Raw genomic sequence first — 15,856 nt, 5'->3', positions numbered from 1 at the left:
CTTCAGCTTACAAATACAGTTCTATTAGTGATAGACAGAGCATTATAATAATCTTTGCAAGACCAAGGACAACAAAGGTTCCAGAAACGATTCTGTTGGAGGGTAAGCATGAATTTGATCCATATGTCTAGTCGCCAATGATTATTATTGTTTCACGAGAGTGTAGGGACACTCCTAGATTAGCTGGTATAAATTAAACAAGCTAGTGAGAATATCATCCTATTCTGACCTGACAGCAAAAGACTACCTAGCAACTGTGATACTAGGGGTTATTCAGGATAATGAGATAAATACCAGATCTCACCACAGAGAGAGAGTGTGTGTGTGTGTGTGTGTGTGTGTGTGTGTGTGTGTGTGTGTGTCTCAGCTGCAGATGTCAGTGTTTCTCTTCCACTGAAATCACATTCAGTTTATTCCTCAGACAGAAGAGCTGCAGAATTACACACACACACACACACACACACCAAACTGATATACAGTATACAGACACAAGGAACACATTTAATATGGGTTTGGAATATATATATATATGCTGGTCAACTAGTCTAAAATTAAGAAACCCCTAGAACACAGTAAAAAAAGATAAAAAAGATAAAAGCATAGGAACATTGTGTACAATTCAGATAGGCTAATTCATTTATTTTCCAATATCCAAATATGATACTAAATACCACAGGGAAAAGGGCTTCTATCTGTGACGTGCTGTCTTTGCATTTGAACATTGCACATTTTAAACAGGACACGCATTGGCTGAATAAATGTTAGCCAATACAAACATATTTATATAAAACAGTTGACGATGAATAGACAGGAGTCCAATAAGAGCATAACGAATCACTTATTCTAAAAATAATATAAAGTATAAGTTCCGAATCCGACATAGCCTATAATGAAATGAGGGCTGTGTTAACAGTAAAACGTCCGTCATTTAACGAATTTTAAAAGCAGGGATGGATAATCCAAAATTATTTTTGACAAAAAACAAGCAAGAACAAATTTTAAACTTAGCCCGGCCCCGTCAATTTTCATTTGACAATTATCTTCTCGCTCTGTGTGCGCGTGTCCGTGTTTGTGAGAGCTCACGCAGCACTGAGACAACAATACTTTTTAATTAACACAATAACATAAACACATGTTTCTCAACACTGAGAATGAATAAATAAACGCCTGTTTCTCCAGACTCGCGCTTTTCAGTAGGCTAATCCACAAATCACAGCACTTTCATAATCACTAACGTTAAGCCATAGCGATTTCAAGATTTATAGTTCAGCATTACTTGAGCATTTTATTATTTGCATGACTGAATGATGTCTTCCTCTTTTCTGAGTGACCATGAATAACTTAACAGAGTATTTTAAGATAATCCATGCGTTCTGTGTGATCATCGAATCTATAAGATTAAGTTAACTCAACAATCAACTTTCCACATCGACCCCACGCCGTTTACCTTGAGGAGTACTGTACTGTCTTCGCTTATGACATCAGTCAGACGGCGGCCGCGGGAGTGGAAGGGGGATCGAGCGGGATTCTTTAATGGTGTCGATTTTCAGTCTCTTTTTAATTATAGGCCTTACGCATCTGTCAATCATCCCCGCTTGCTATTTGGGGAATGAACCCAGCGCTATGATTGGTCGAACTCTTCTTCTTTAGCTGTTGCTTGATTTGAGGACAGTGCGTGCACAGAGGCGTCACCAGGTTTTTGCGCAGTTTAGAGTGACAAATCGTACCAGCGTACTTTGAAGTCAAAATGCGTATTCGCTACGCAATGCGTACAGGTTGGCAGGTCTGAAGCTCCTTCAATGCCTCGTCTGGCCTCTTCACCTCCTCCATCTCCTCGTCCGGCGTCCTTCAATGCCTCCATCTCCTCGTCTAGCCTCTTCACCTCCTCCATCTCCTCGTCAGGCCTCCTTCACCTCCATCTCCTCGTCCGGCCTCCTTCACCTCCTCCGTCTCCTCGTCCGGCCTCCTTCACCTCCATCTCCTCGTCAGACCTCCTTCACCTCCTCCGTCTCCTCGTCCGGCCTCCTTCACCTCCTCCATCTTTTCGTCCGGCCTCCTTCACCTCCATCTCCTCGTCTGGCCTCTTCACCTCCTCCGTCTCCTCGTCCGGCCTCCTTCACCTCCTCCGTCTCCTCGTCCGGCCTCCTTCACCTCCATCTCCTCGTCCGGCCTCCTTCACCTCCATCTCCTCGTCTGGCCTCTTCACCTCCTCCATCTCCTCGTCCGGCCTCCTTCACCTCCATATCCTCGTCCGGCCTCCTTCACCTCCATCTCCTTGTCCAGCCTCCTTCACCTCCTCCATCTCCTTGTCCGTCTCCTTCACCTCCTTCACCTCATCTCCTCGTCCGGCCTCCTTCACCTCCTTCACCTCATCTCCTCGTCCGGCCTCCTTCACCTCCATCTCCTCGTCCGGCCTCCTTCACCTCCATCTCCTCGTCCGGCCTCCTTCACCTCCATCTCCTTGACCGGCCTCCTTCACCTCCATCTCCTCGTCCGGCCTCCATCACCTCCATCTCCTTGTCCAGCCTCCTTCACCTCCATATCCTTGTCCGGCCTCCTTCACCACCTCCATCTCCTTGTCCGGCCTCCTCCACCTCCTCCATATCCTCGTCCGTCTCCTTCACCTCCTCCATCTCCTCGCCCAGCCTCTTTCATCTCCTCGTCCGGCCTCCTTCACCTCCATCTCCTTGTCCAGCCTCCTTCACCTCCTCCATCTCCTTGTCCGTCTCCTTCACCTCCTTCACCTCCATCTCCTCGTCTGGCCTCCTTCACCTCCATCTCCTCGCCCGGCCTCCTTCACCTCCATCTCCTCGTCCGGCCTCCATCACCTCCATCTCCTCGTCCGGCCTCCTTCACCTCCATCTCCTCGTCCGGCCTCCTTCACCTCCATCTCCTCGTCTGGCCTCCTTCACCTCCATCTCCTCGTCCGGCCTCCTTCACCTCCATCTCCTTGTCCGTCTCCTTCACCTCCATCTCCTCGCCCGGCCTCCATCTCCTTGTCCGTCTCCTTCACCTCCATCTACTTGTCCGGCCTCCTTCACCACCTCCATATCCTCGTCAGGCCTCCTTCACCTCCTCCGTCTCCTCGTCCGGCCTCCTTCACCACCTCCATATCCTCGTCAGGCCTCCTTCACCTCCTCCATCTCCTCGTCCGGCCTCCTTCACCTCCTCCGTCTCCTCGCCCGGCCTCCATCTCCTTGTCCGTCTCCTTCACCTCCATCTACTTGTCCGGCCTCCTTCACCACCTCCATATCCTCGTCCGTCTCCTTCACCTCCTCCATCTCCTTGTCCGTCTCCTTCACCTTGTTCACCTCCATCTCCTCGTCCGGCCTCCTTCACCTCCATCTCCTCGTCCGGCCTCCTTCACCTCCTCCATATCCTTGTCCAGCCTCCTTCACCTCCTCCATCTCCTTGTCCGTCTCCTTCACCTCGTTCACCTCCATCTCCTCGTCCGGCCTCCTTCACCTCCTCCATATCCTTGTCCAGCCTCCTTCACCTCCTCCATCTCCTTGTCCGTCTCCTTCACCTCGTTCACCTCCATCTCCTCGTCCGGCCTCCTTCACCTCCATCTCCTCGTCCGGCCTCCTTCACCTCCTTCATCTCCTCGTCCGGCCTCCTTCACCTCCATCTCCTTGTCTGTCTCCTTCACCACCTCCTTCACCTCCTCCATCTCCTCCCACCACTGTTTTTACTGTTGTTTTGAACTGTTTTTATATTATGGGGTTTAGTTTTATTCCCTGTTTTAGAAGCGCAAGCTCATTTTAGCCATTTAAAATTATTGTTTGGTTTTATCCATTTTTTTTTTTTACCTCTTGTTTAAGTGTAATTATGTATTGATGCAGTGAGTTTTAGTAAAATGGTATGTTCCAATTAGTTTTAGACTGTTTTTAATATTCTGTACTTTTAATTCACTTAATGCACTTAATGTTTAATTTTAACTTAATGCTTTGACACCATTTATTTGCCCCTGCTTTTAAAAATAAACATCTTGCTGCTTGTTCCTCATCTCTGCTGTGGTTCTTGTGTCCGTCGGCTATTATCACATGATCTCAAACTCTGCAGTCTGTAGGACAAAGTCCAAAACAAAGTTTGTTTGGAAAATAAAGTGAAGCTTTTGTTATGTTTTGTCCACTTTCATAAGTATCAGTCCATCTAGATTTGTTCATGTTTTCAGTTCAGATTTCTCAGTCATGTTTTATTGCTCATGTCATGTGATCTCTCCCTGTTTGGCTTTATTTTTGTGTAATTTAATGCTTTGTTCAAATGGAGTTGTCTTAGAACTGGACAGACACCATATTTCCTCAATCTGTTGGGTCAAAAATTAAGGTTTTCTTTTAGATTTAGATGCAATCTGAACCTTGTATTTTATAACTGATAACTGGTGCTTAATGTTCCAGTATTATAATTCCTGATATTTAATAGTGATATTCTGCTGTTACTCAGCAGTGTTCGGTCTGTGGACTCTGAATATAATGCAGTTGTAGATTGTAAAGATGTTCAACAGTCGTTACTGACACTGTCATTTAGTCAGATATATTGTGTGTGTGTAAAGAGTCTTTGGGTTTGATCAAGTTCCTCTAAAACCTCTTTCAGATCCAGAAGACACAGAAACCAACCAGAGACGATCATCTCCAGAGTCTCTCAAACACAAAACAGATTCAACAGGCAAGGCAAGAAATGAAACTTTCATCTGATCATTAAATAAAGCTTGTGATTCATAATTTGAAAACTCTTTCTCTGTTCCTAAACCGTTACTGTCTGTGTTTGTTTCCTGAAGATGGACATTAACACACATGGGCCGATAGATTACTCACTGACAGGTTAGTCTAGTTAAAGAGTCTGACCTGTGCTTGAACTGAACCAATGAGTGTGAAGATCAGTCCATTCAATCCCATCATGCATCTGGCCTCTGAGTAACTGCAGGCCGCTAAAGCTCAAGGCATCCATGCATTAAAACTCTCTCACGCAGAAGAAGATCAGGAGCAGAAGAACTCAGCGCTGCTTTACACCCGGAGAAACTTCACCTTCAACTCTTTAAATCACAGGAGTTTACTGTTCATTACAAACAATCCAATTCTGGTCCTGATGGAGCGCTGAACCTCCAACCCGTTCTGAACCGCAACTGTATATCTAAAGATATTAAAGCCTATATACGGTTATAAGTGGAGATCCTCATATCTGAGAGTCCTGGTCATCAGAAAGTATAAAGTTTAGTATTTCACAGTCCCATGTTCAGCTCCACAGCTTCTGTAGCTCTAGATAACTCTATATAATCTCTGCTTGTGTGTGTGTGTGTGTGTGTGTGTGTGTGTGTGTGTGTGTGTGTGTGTGTGTGTGTGTGTGACGGTGTTTTCCTGAGCAACAGCTTCATCTACTGGTCATTCTCCAGACCGTCATCATGACAGTGAAATCTCTTCGTCTGCTTCAGGAGATGCTCAGATATTCTGGGCCACATTCATCCTGACATTCAGTGTTAATCTTTCACTCAATCTGGCCAGTAAATCAGTTTCTACTTTCAATATGTGTGTTGTCCTGTAATGTTATGCTGGAGTTTTAAACTTGTGCATGCGTGACATTATATATGACATTATACTGTATGTGTTTAGTCCTCTTATAGGTCTAAAACACTAATGAACAATGAAGCGTGTAATAGTGGTGTTCAGTTAAGTGTTCTAGTACCAGATCATCAAATTAAACACCTTTCTCTTGTGTGTTTACAGTAGATTACACTGAGCTTACACACATTAACATGCAAAGCAAACACAATCCTAATGTAAAGTCATTTCACACAATTCAATTCATGAACTTCATATTTAAATGGATATGGTGATATATTTTTTATTGAAAACTGAAATGATTTATTTGTAAAATGAACATGTTCTTTATTAATGTATCAACCACAACAGAAATATGCATTATATCAAGAAATATATACATCCTACATATTATCTGCATTATACTGTATTTGCATGACACATTTTTATTAAATCCTGAGGTCAAAGGGCAGATGCTTTTATATGACAGCAGCTTGAATGGCTCATATGGATGTTAACAGCAGCACTTATTGATTTGAACTGTATTATCTGTGTGTGCAGATCTAATATCTGGCCTCGGGCACCAACACTAACCAGACGAACACTGAGTCCTGATTCATGCAGCAGAATTAGTGTCAGAGAATGAAGCGGGACTAAAGATGCATCTGGTGTTCATTAAAGTCTTCAGCCTCACAGATGAACTAATTAACACTTTTCTCTTCTGTGGTATTAGAGATGTGTAAGGTTAAATATATGTATTATAAATTATAATTGGGAGATTTATGTATAAATGGAGACAGTGGGTTAAAGTGTGGAATCTGTGTTCTTGTTCAAAAAACGTGATTTACTTCAGTGTTCGTCTTTTGTGTTTTCTGATTGGCTGAACAAAGGAAGGAAGTGTAGGAAATGTTGCTTACTATGTACAGGAGCATCTTAGGAATTTATGGAATAGCTATAGATATTTATACCGATGGATCTAGAGACCCTGAGAGTAAGAAAGTGGGCTTTGGTTTATATGTTTCGCATTTCCATGTTAGACAGTGTCATAGATTGCCTGATGGTCTTTCAATCTTTACAGCTGAACTTGTAGCAGTCATATGGGCTCTGAGGTGGGTGGAAGAAGGTGGGGTGGAGAAAGCCATCATTTGTTCTGACTCGCTATAGAGCAGGTAAGTCCCGCCCATCCGTAAAACCCCACTGGACCTCTAGGTTGAAAAATCGTCAATGCAAGTGAATGGGAGAAAATAATTATTTTCTGGTCCTGTTTTAATTGTGCCATGAATGTGAACATATGTTGTCTATGAATTTTTTATATAATTTTTCATGTTACGAGATTGACAGTATATTGTATGCTTCTTTGGCTAGCAGTTGTGGAAAAGACATAACGAGAAAGACTACATGTCGCCTATGTGACGTCACCCCATAACACATTTCCCTCCACTTGTCAAATCACGGTGCAAATGCTGCGATAATCTATGGAGACAGATCGAGATGCCTGTGTGTTTTGTACCCAAATGTCACCATTCAAACCAAATGGGCTGTTCTTTCTTCAGATTCCCGTCGAAAGCAGCGAAGAGTTGTAGTCCATAAAGTGCTCTCACACAAAGTCTAACCGTATCAAACTTCTACCCGCTAAATTGTAGCATTCTTCACACGAAAAATTATATTAAAAATTCACAGACAACATATGTTCACATTCATGGCAAAATTTAAACGGGACCAGATTATTTTAATTATTTTCTCCCATTCACTTGCATTGACGATTTTTCAGCCTAGAGGTCCAGTGGGGTTAGCGGAAGGGGCGGGACTTACCTGGCTTGATGGCGATAGGGGGAGAAAGAGGAGGGGCTAGGTCAGATTTAGTCGGGGAGATCTTAACAAGTGTTTATATATTAGAGAGGCGGGGGTGTAGTGTGGGTTTCTTGTGTGTTCCAGCACATGTGGGGGTTGAGGGGAATGAGGCTGCTGATGAGGCTGCTAGGGCAAGTTTAGTTAGGGGAAATGTGGAGGTGGAGGTGCCATTTGACAGACTAGAGTGCCGTAGCATCATTAAGGAAAGACTGACACAACAATAGCAGCACGAGTGGAGTAAAGACTAGGGATGCAACGATACCATTTTTTCAGAACCGATCCGATCCGATACCAAAAATTCTGAGTATCAGCCGATACCGATCCGTACCGATACCAGCGCAGTTTTTTTTTAATCAAGTAGAATTTCTATAACTCTGTGTTAAACTGATAATAAGAACTGAAAAAAAGAAAAACAACAACAAAAAATATATGATCATAATCTGACATAAATGCTATTATAAACTAGATTAGTGGATAATTCAGCAGTAAAATTTAGTCTAGAAAAATCACGAGTGCACAATAATTGTATAAAATCTGAACATTTTGTGAAAAAAAAATGTTTAGTGGGGAACAAATTAGAGACAATAAGTGTAACACTAAATCTGGTAAAACTTTACACATTGCTCTTTGTATTGTTGTAAAATACATTCATGAAAAACAAGATAAAAATCAAAAATAGCAATTATTTTATATCCTACTATAAAATTGAGACATTTTTTAAATGTATAGCACAGCTGTTTAATGAGGTAGCAACATAATAGATAGGACAGAACAAGAACGGCTATTAATAATCTTTCATTGCGTCACTGTATTATGATATGAAAGGCTCCAATACAGTGCGGCACACAGCGCTTATGCGCATCCCGAGCGCAGAATGATGCGCTTGAAGCAACATGAGTCACAGCGCGCAGCGCGTCGAGTCCGCAAATGAAAAGTTTAAAGCACAAAGACAATACATATTGATGGGTAGTGTATTATACAGTATCTATCTATGCAATAGTCTATTCAGCATTTTCTTTTAACAGTTTTAAATTTCAGTTACTGTGCGCGTGAAGAACATATAGTAAGTTACCTGACTTTACTCCAGTGTTATAATCTAACAGACACCCGGTAGAAAGTAACATGATTAAGGTAGGCTACAGCAATAAAGTCCAGCAAGATAAAGTTGTTTTATGCAAAACCATAGACCTTTATCTACAGATCAAGTATAATAATAGTAATCATCTTGGAGAGAGTTTCATCGTGTTAACTGTCCTGACCGATCGCGACGCGCGCGTTTGAATGCTGAATGAAGAATGATTGACGGCCGCAGCTGAGGGAAACGTTTACGTGATCTTGAATTTAACGACTTAAATATTAATTTATATCTCACATTATACTATATAATGGCTTCAGAACACTTATAATATTGTGCACGAAAACTTATGGTGCTTTATAATGTTTGTGCGCCTTTTGTGGGGCTTAACAATAACACTGAATAGTATACGCAAAATATCGGATTTGGATCGGCCTTGTCTGACCGATACCCGATCCGCCAAAAATGGCAGTATCGGAGCCGATACCGATACTGAGTATCGGATCGGTGCATCCCTAGTAAAGACATTAGCGGGAGGAAGTTCTATGACATAAAACCATTAGTCAACCCTGGGAATTCAATTATCCTGCCTCGGACGGAGCAGATTAAGTTGGCCTGACTAAGACTGGGTCATTGTGGATTGGCAAGTGGGCTGTTTCTGGTGGGAAAGCACATGGACGGCAAGTGTCAAGCATGTCATCATGTTCTGTCCGAGATATGCTGAAGAAAGGAGATTGTTATTCATTGGTCTAAACGTTCTGGGAGTTGATTTAGTCTCTGTTAAAACTCTGATGGGTGATGGTCCTAATCAAACAGAAAGAGCATTGGAACTATTTCACTTCCTAAAGGCAGTGGATAACAATGGACTTCCATATGAAAGAATTATAGCCACGTTAATGACGTTTGTAAGAAACCAAACCGTTTGTAAATCCGTCAAGATTTCAGCGAGATAAGAGGATTTGTGTGCGTGCTGATCACTCACCTTAATTCTTCCCTGTGGTAAGATGGCCGCCGGTGATGCCGGAAGTGACTCCGCCTTAAGACATCTAGCCTTTATATGATATCTATGGGCTGAACTGTAAGTTGGTGTTTTTCTCAGCGATGAGAGTGAGTAAAAGAGACGATTGTTCATGCGCTGCTTCTCCCCGTGATTTACTCTATCCTGTTGAATGTGTGTCACGCAAAGCCTTCCACACTGTAAGAAAAAATAATTGAACAATTTTGCCAGGGCTGTAATTTTAAATCACAATAGAAGAATGTCAGTGAAATTAGCCAAACTAATTTATTCACTCTCTTTGTTGAACACAGATTTGTGGATCATAAATGATCAGACACGCTGCTCTTTAACAGCACTCGACATTAATCATTCTAGACTTTACATTTACAGATATTACACATCTAATCCAGTTCGACTGCGGTGGGCCGAGATGGCGGTGCAGACAAGCTTTTCTAAGTGGATTATTATGAACTGAAGACAAAAAAAAATATTTTACATGAACTTTGTGTTGAATTTTTTTAATCAATTAACCGCCGTGTTATTCTAAGAAGTGTTTGCCTGAGCCGTGCAGAGTTGGGCTAGTCATGCGGGGAAAGGAGAAAAGCGCGCACAAGTGAAGTACATTATTCCTACGCAAAGAACTCTAATGCTGAGAAAAGTAAGAGTGATGGAACGAGTATCCCCGAGAGTAAGACACAAGTTATCTATTTTCAACAGTGAGAACCAGCGAGCCTGTGATTGTTCGATTCATCTCACGATCATTTACAAACCTTTTTTTGTCTGTGCATTTCCAAAAAAAAGGAAAAAAGCATTAACGTGCAACAAGTACTACGCGCTGAAATCAATACCATCATCATTAAAGTCATTTTGGCTTCATACTTTTGGCATAAAGTTTTAAAAAATGTGTCATACCTGACCAGAAGATGTTCAAATAAATGTCACATTAGACAAGAAAGTTGTAGGTTGTGTTTGAATAATTACGTATCTTATTTAGCTGAGGTAAATTCAACGCAATTCTCACATATTCTTGCTGGATGAAGAATGAGAGACGGCCCAATGGTCAGTTGAAATCTAAAAGGCTGATTGGCTCTTCAGGGCAGTGATGAGTGCATGTGTCGTCCAGTGGTTGTCCAGACACCCTCGGCACAACCTTAAGCAATGGCCCTGAACGGTGGTTCAATGTCAACATTGTGACAACGCTGTGACAACCTTCACCACACAACGTAGTTATAGCAACCTTTTGGCCATGTTGTTAAAACGCTGTTAGAAGGTTGGGGACGTTGTGCCAACGCTCTGTGTTTGCTGGGAACCAGTTGCAGTTCGAGGAAGATGTGACGCCGCTGATGGAGCAGCGGCGGTGGCCAGAGGTGGAGCGCGCCAGGAACGCTGGAGACACGGAGTCGATGAAAAGATGGAGATCTGATGAATTTATTGTTTTAGAGACCCAAAGCAAGCAGCAGAAGAGAGAAAGGAGTGAAAACAGATTTCTCCCTTGAAGTTCGACAGCTGACGCAACGTCTTAATGACATTTCTGTGTTAATAACTCATTTGTTTAGACTGTTATATAATGTTATACAATGTGGGAGGTGCTAAACAGTTAAACCAGATCCATGGACAGTTTTTGTTCTGATTATAAAGAGTCAGTGGGGTCAGGACATGTGTTGAGTCATGGTACAAATACACCAGCAGGGGGCGCTATTCTCAGAGGGCATTTCAGGGGCAAAATCCTTCATAAGGAGAGTAATAATAATGGACGGTGGCTGATGATCATATTAGAGGACTCTCAAAATCAATACATTATTGCTAATATTTATGGTACTATTGCAAATCTACAAATCTGATTTTACTTCATGAATTACAAAAACGAATTGCAGAAAAACTAAATACATGAATGCAAAATGTATTCTTGAGGATGATTTTAATGTAGTCAGATAGTAACAGATAGATGACCTCCCAAAAGTGTAAGAGATGACAGCAGATTATCTCTGGGTCTATAACTTCGGTCTTGTTGATATCTGGTGGAAAATGAACCCCCGAAAACTCATGTATACACGGCAAAATAGTGATTTATCTTTGCGGTCTCCAATAGATTTATGGTTAATATCAGAGGAGTCGACATCAACGCAACAACTGATCCCGCAGCTTTTACTGACCACAAATCACATCTTTATCACCACTAATGACAATAGAAAGAAGTGGATACTGGATTTTAAACAATTCTTTATTATTAAATGATGAATTTAAGTGTGAGGTCTTAAAAATAATTGATAAATACTATAAACAGGGTGTAATTAATAACCAATATGGGCTGCCGTGGGATTTTATGAAGTATAAAGTGAGGAGTTTAGCTTAAATAAACGGGCCAAAATGCAGGCCATCGTCAAGAGTTTGGTGTGTGATAGAGCAGATCTAGAGGAACAAGAGTTTGGTGTGTGATAGACAGATCTAGAGGAACAAGAGTTTGGTGTGTGATAGAGCAGATCTAGAGGAACAAGAGTTTGGTGTGTGATAGACAGATCTAGAGGAACAAGAGTTTGGTGTGTGATAGAGCAGATCTAGAGGAACAAGAGTTTGGTGTGTGATAGACAGATCTAGAGGAACAAGAGTTTGGTGTGTGATAGACAGATCTAGAGGAACAAGAGTTTGGTGTGTGATAGACAGATCTAGAGGAACAAGAGTTTGGTGTGTGATAGACAGATCTAGAGGAACAAGAGTTTGGTGTGTGATAGAGCAGATCTAGAGGAACAAGAGTTTGGTGTGTGATAGACAGATCTAGAGGAACAAGAGTTTGGTGTGTGATAGAGAGATCTAGAGGAACAAGAGTTTGGTGTGTGATAGAGCAGATCTAGAGGAACAAGAGTTTGGTGTGTGATAGAGCAGATCTAGAGGAACAAGAGTTTGGTGTGTGATAGAGCAGATCTAGAGGAACAAGAGTGTGGTGTGTGATAGACAGATCTAGAGGAACAAGAGTTTGGTGTGTGATAGAGCAGATCTAGAGGAACAAGAGTTTGGTGTGTGATAGACAGATCTAGAGGAACAAGAGTTTGGTGTGTGATAGAGCAGATCTAGAGGAACAAGAGTTTGGTGTGTGATAGAGCAGATCTAGAGGAACAAGAGTGTGGTGTGTGATAGACAGATCTAGAGGAACAAGAGTTTGGTGTGTGATAGAGCAGATCTAGAGGAACAAGAGTTTGGTGTGTGATAGACAGATCTAGAGGAACAAGAGTTTGGTGTGTGATAGAGCAGATCTAGAGGAACAAGAGTTTGGTGTGTGATAGAGCAGATCTAGAGGAACAAGAGTTTGGTGTGTGATAGAGCAGATCTAGAGGAACAAGAGTGTGGTGTGTGATAGACAGATCTAGAGGAACAAGAGTTTGGTGTGTGATAGACAGATCTAGAGGAACAAGAGTGTGGTGTGTGATAGAGCAGATCTAGAGGAACAAGAGTGTGGTGTGTGATAGACAGATCTAGAGGAACAAGAGTTTGGTGTGTGATAGACAGATCTAGAGGAACAAGAGTTTGGTGTGTGATAGAGCAGATCTAGAGGAACAAGAGTTTGGTGTGTGATAGACAGATCTAGAGGAACAAGAGTTTGGTGTGTGATAGAGCAGATCTAGAGGAACAAGAGTTTGGTGTGCGATAGACAGATCTAGCAGAGGAACAAGAGTTTGGTGTGTGATAGAGCAGATCTAGAGGAACAAGAGTTTGGTGTGTGATAGAGCAGATCTAGAGGAACAAGAGTTTGGTGTGTGATAGAGCAGATCTAGAGGAACAAGAGTTTGGTGTGTGATAGAGCAGATCTAGAGGAACAAGAGTTTGGTGTGTGATAGACAGATCTAGAGGAACAAGAGTTTGGTGTGTGATAGAGCAGATCTAGAGGAACAAGAGTGTGGTGTGTGATAGACAGATCTAGAGGAACAAGAGTTTGGTGTGTGATAGACAGATCTAGAGGAACAAGAGTTTGGTGTGCGATAGAGCAGATCTAGAGGAACAAGAGTTTGGTGTGTGATAGACAGATCTAGAGGAACAAGAGTGTGGTGTGTGATAGACAGATCTAGAGGAACAAGAGTTTGGTGTGTGATAGACAGATCTAGAGGAACAAGAGTGTGGTGTGTGATAGAGCAGATCTAGAGGAACAAGAGTTTGGTGTGTGATAGAGCAGATCTAGAGGAACAAGAGTTTGGTGTGTGATAGACAGATCTAGAGGAACAAGAGTTTGGTGTGTGATAGAGCAGATCTAGAGGAACAAGAGTTTGGTGTGTGATAGAGCAGATCTAGAGGAACAAGAGTGTGGTGTGTGATAGACAGATCTAGAGGAACAAGAGTTTGGTGTGTGATAGACAGATCTAGAGGAACAAGAGTTTGGTGTGTGATAGAGCAGATCTAGAGGAACAAGAGTTTGGTGTGTGATAGAGCAGATCTAGAGGAACAAGAGTTTGGTGTGTGATAGAGCAGATCTAGAGGAACAAGAGTTTGGTGTGTGATAGACAGATCTAGAGGAACAAGAGTTTGGTGTGTGATAGAGCAGATCTAGAGGAACAAGAGTTTGGTGTGTGATAGAGCAGATCTAGAGGAACAAGAGTTTGGTGTGTGATAGAGCAGATCTAGAGGAACAAGAGTTTGGTGTGTGATAGAGCAGATCTAGAGGAACAAGAGTGTGGTGTGTGATAGACAGATCTAGAGGAACAAGAGTGTGGTGTGTGATAGACAGATCTAGAGGAACAAGAGTTTGGTGTGTGATAGACAGATCTAGAGGAACAAGAGTGTGGTGTGTGATAGAGCAGATCTAGAGGAACAAGAGTTTGGTGTGTGATAGAGCAGATCTAGAGGAACAAGAGTTTGGTGTGTGATAGACAGATCTAGAGGAACAAGAGTTTGGTGTGTGATAGAGCAGATCTAGAGGAACAAGAGTTTGGTGTGTGATAGAGCAGATCTAGAGGAACAAGAGTGTGGTGTGTGATAGACAGATCTAGAGGAACAAGAGTTTGGTGTGTGATAGAGCAGATCTAGAGGAACAAGAGTGTGGTGTGTGATAGACAGATCTAGAGGAACAAGAGTGTGGTGTGTGATAGACAGATCTAGAGGAACAAGAGTTTGGTGTGTGATAGACAGATCTAGAGGAACAAGAGTTTGGTGTGTGATAGAGCAGATCTAGAGGAACAAGAGTTTGGTGTGTGATAGAGCAGATCTAGAGGAACAAGAGTGTGGTGTGTGATAGACAGATCTAGAGGAACAAGAGTTTGGTGTGTGATAGAGCAGATCTAGAGGAACAAGAGTTTGGTGTGTGATAGAGCAGATCTAGAGGAACAAGAGTTTGGTGTGTGATAGAGCAGATCTAGAGGAACAAGAGTGTGGTGTGTGATAGACAGATCTAGAGGAACAAGAGTTTGGTGTGTGATAGAGCAGATCTAGAGGAACAAGAGTTTGGTGTGTGATAGAGCAGATCTAGAGGAACAAGAGTTTGGTGTGTGATAGAGCAGATCTAGAGGAACAAGAGTTTGGTGTGTGATAGAGCAGATCTAGAGGAACAAGAGTTTGGTGTGTGATAGAGCAGATCTAGAGGAACAAGAGTTTGGTGTGTGATAGAGCAGATCTAGAGGAACAAGAGTGTGGTGTGTGATAGACAGATCTAGAGGAACAAGAGTTTGGTGTGTGATAGAGCAGATCTAGAGGAACAAGAGTTTGGTGTGTGATAGAGCAGATCTAGCAGAGGAACAAGAGTTTGGTGTGTGATAGAGCAGATCTAGAGGAACAAGAGTGTGGTGTGTGATAGACAGATCTAGAGGAACAAGAGTTTGGTGTGTGATAGAGCAGATCTAGAGGAACAAGAGTGTGGTGTGTGATAGACAGATCTAGAGGAACAAGAGTGTGGTGTGTGATAGACAGATCTAGAGGAACAAGAGTTTGGTGTGTGATAGACAGATCTAGAGGAACAAGAGTTTGGTGTGTGATAGAGCAGATCTAGAGGAACAAGAGTTTGGTGTGTGATAGAGCAGATCTAGAGGAACAAGAGTTTGGTGTGTGATAGACAGATCTAGAGGAACAAGAGTTTGGTGTGTGATAGAGCAGATCTAGAGGAACAAGAGTTTGGTGTGTGATAGAGCAGATCTAGAGGAACAAGAGTGTGGTGTGTGATAGACAGATCTAGAGGAACAAGAGTTTGGTGTGTGATAGAGCAGATCTAGAGGAACAAGAGTTTGGTGTGTGATAGAGCAGATCTAGCAGAGGAACAAGAGTTTGGTGTGTGATAGAGCAGATCTAGCAGAGGAACAAGAGTTTGGTGTGTGATAGAGCAGATCTAGCAGAGGAACAAGAGTTTGGTGTGTGATAGAGCAGATCTAGAGGAACAAGAGTTTGGTGTGTGATAGAGCAGATCTAGAGGAACAAGAGTTTGGTGTG

General features: G+C 42.4%; 1 protein-coding gene across 1 annotated transcript in view; it reads left to right on the top strand.

Moving 5' to 3' along the window:
• The window catches only part of LOC311070401 (stonustoxin subunit beta-like), a gene marked incomplete at its 3' end in the record, with an annotated part of 51,371 nt that overhangs the window by 19,425 nt on the left and 16,090 nt on the right, over positions 1 to 15,856 (top strand). The window lies entirely within an intron of this gene.

The sequence above is a fragment of the Abramis brama genome (genome assembly GCF_963993115.1).
Source record: "Abramis brama genome assembly, chromosome: 20".
In the NCBI taxonomy this organism is placed as follows: domain Eukaryota; kingdom Metazoa; phylum Chordata; class Actinopteri; order Cypriniformes; family Leuciscidae; genus Abramis; species Abramis brama.
This window is presented reverse-complemented; position numbering and strand designations above follow the sequence as displayed.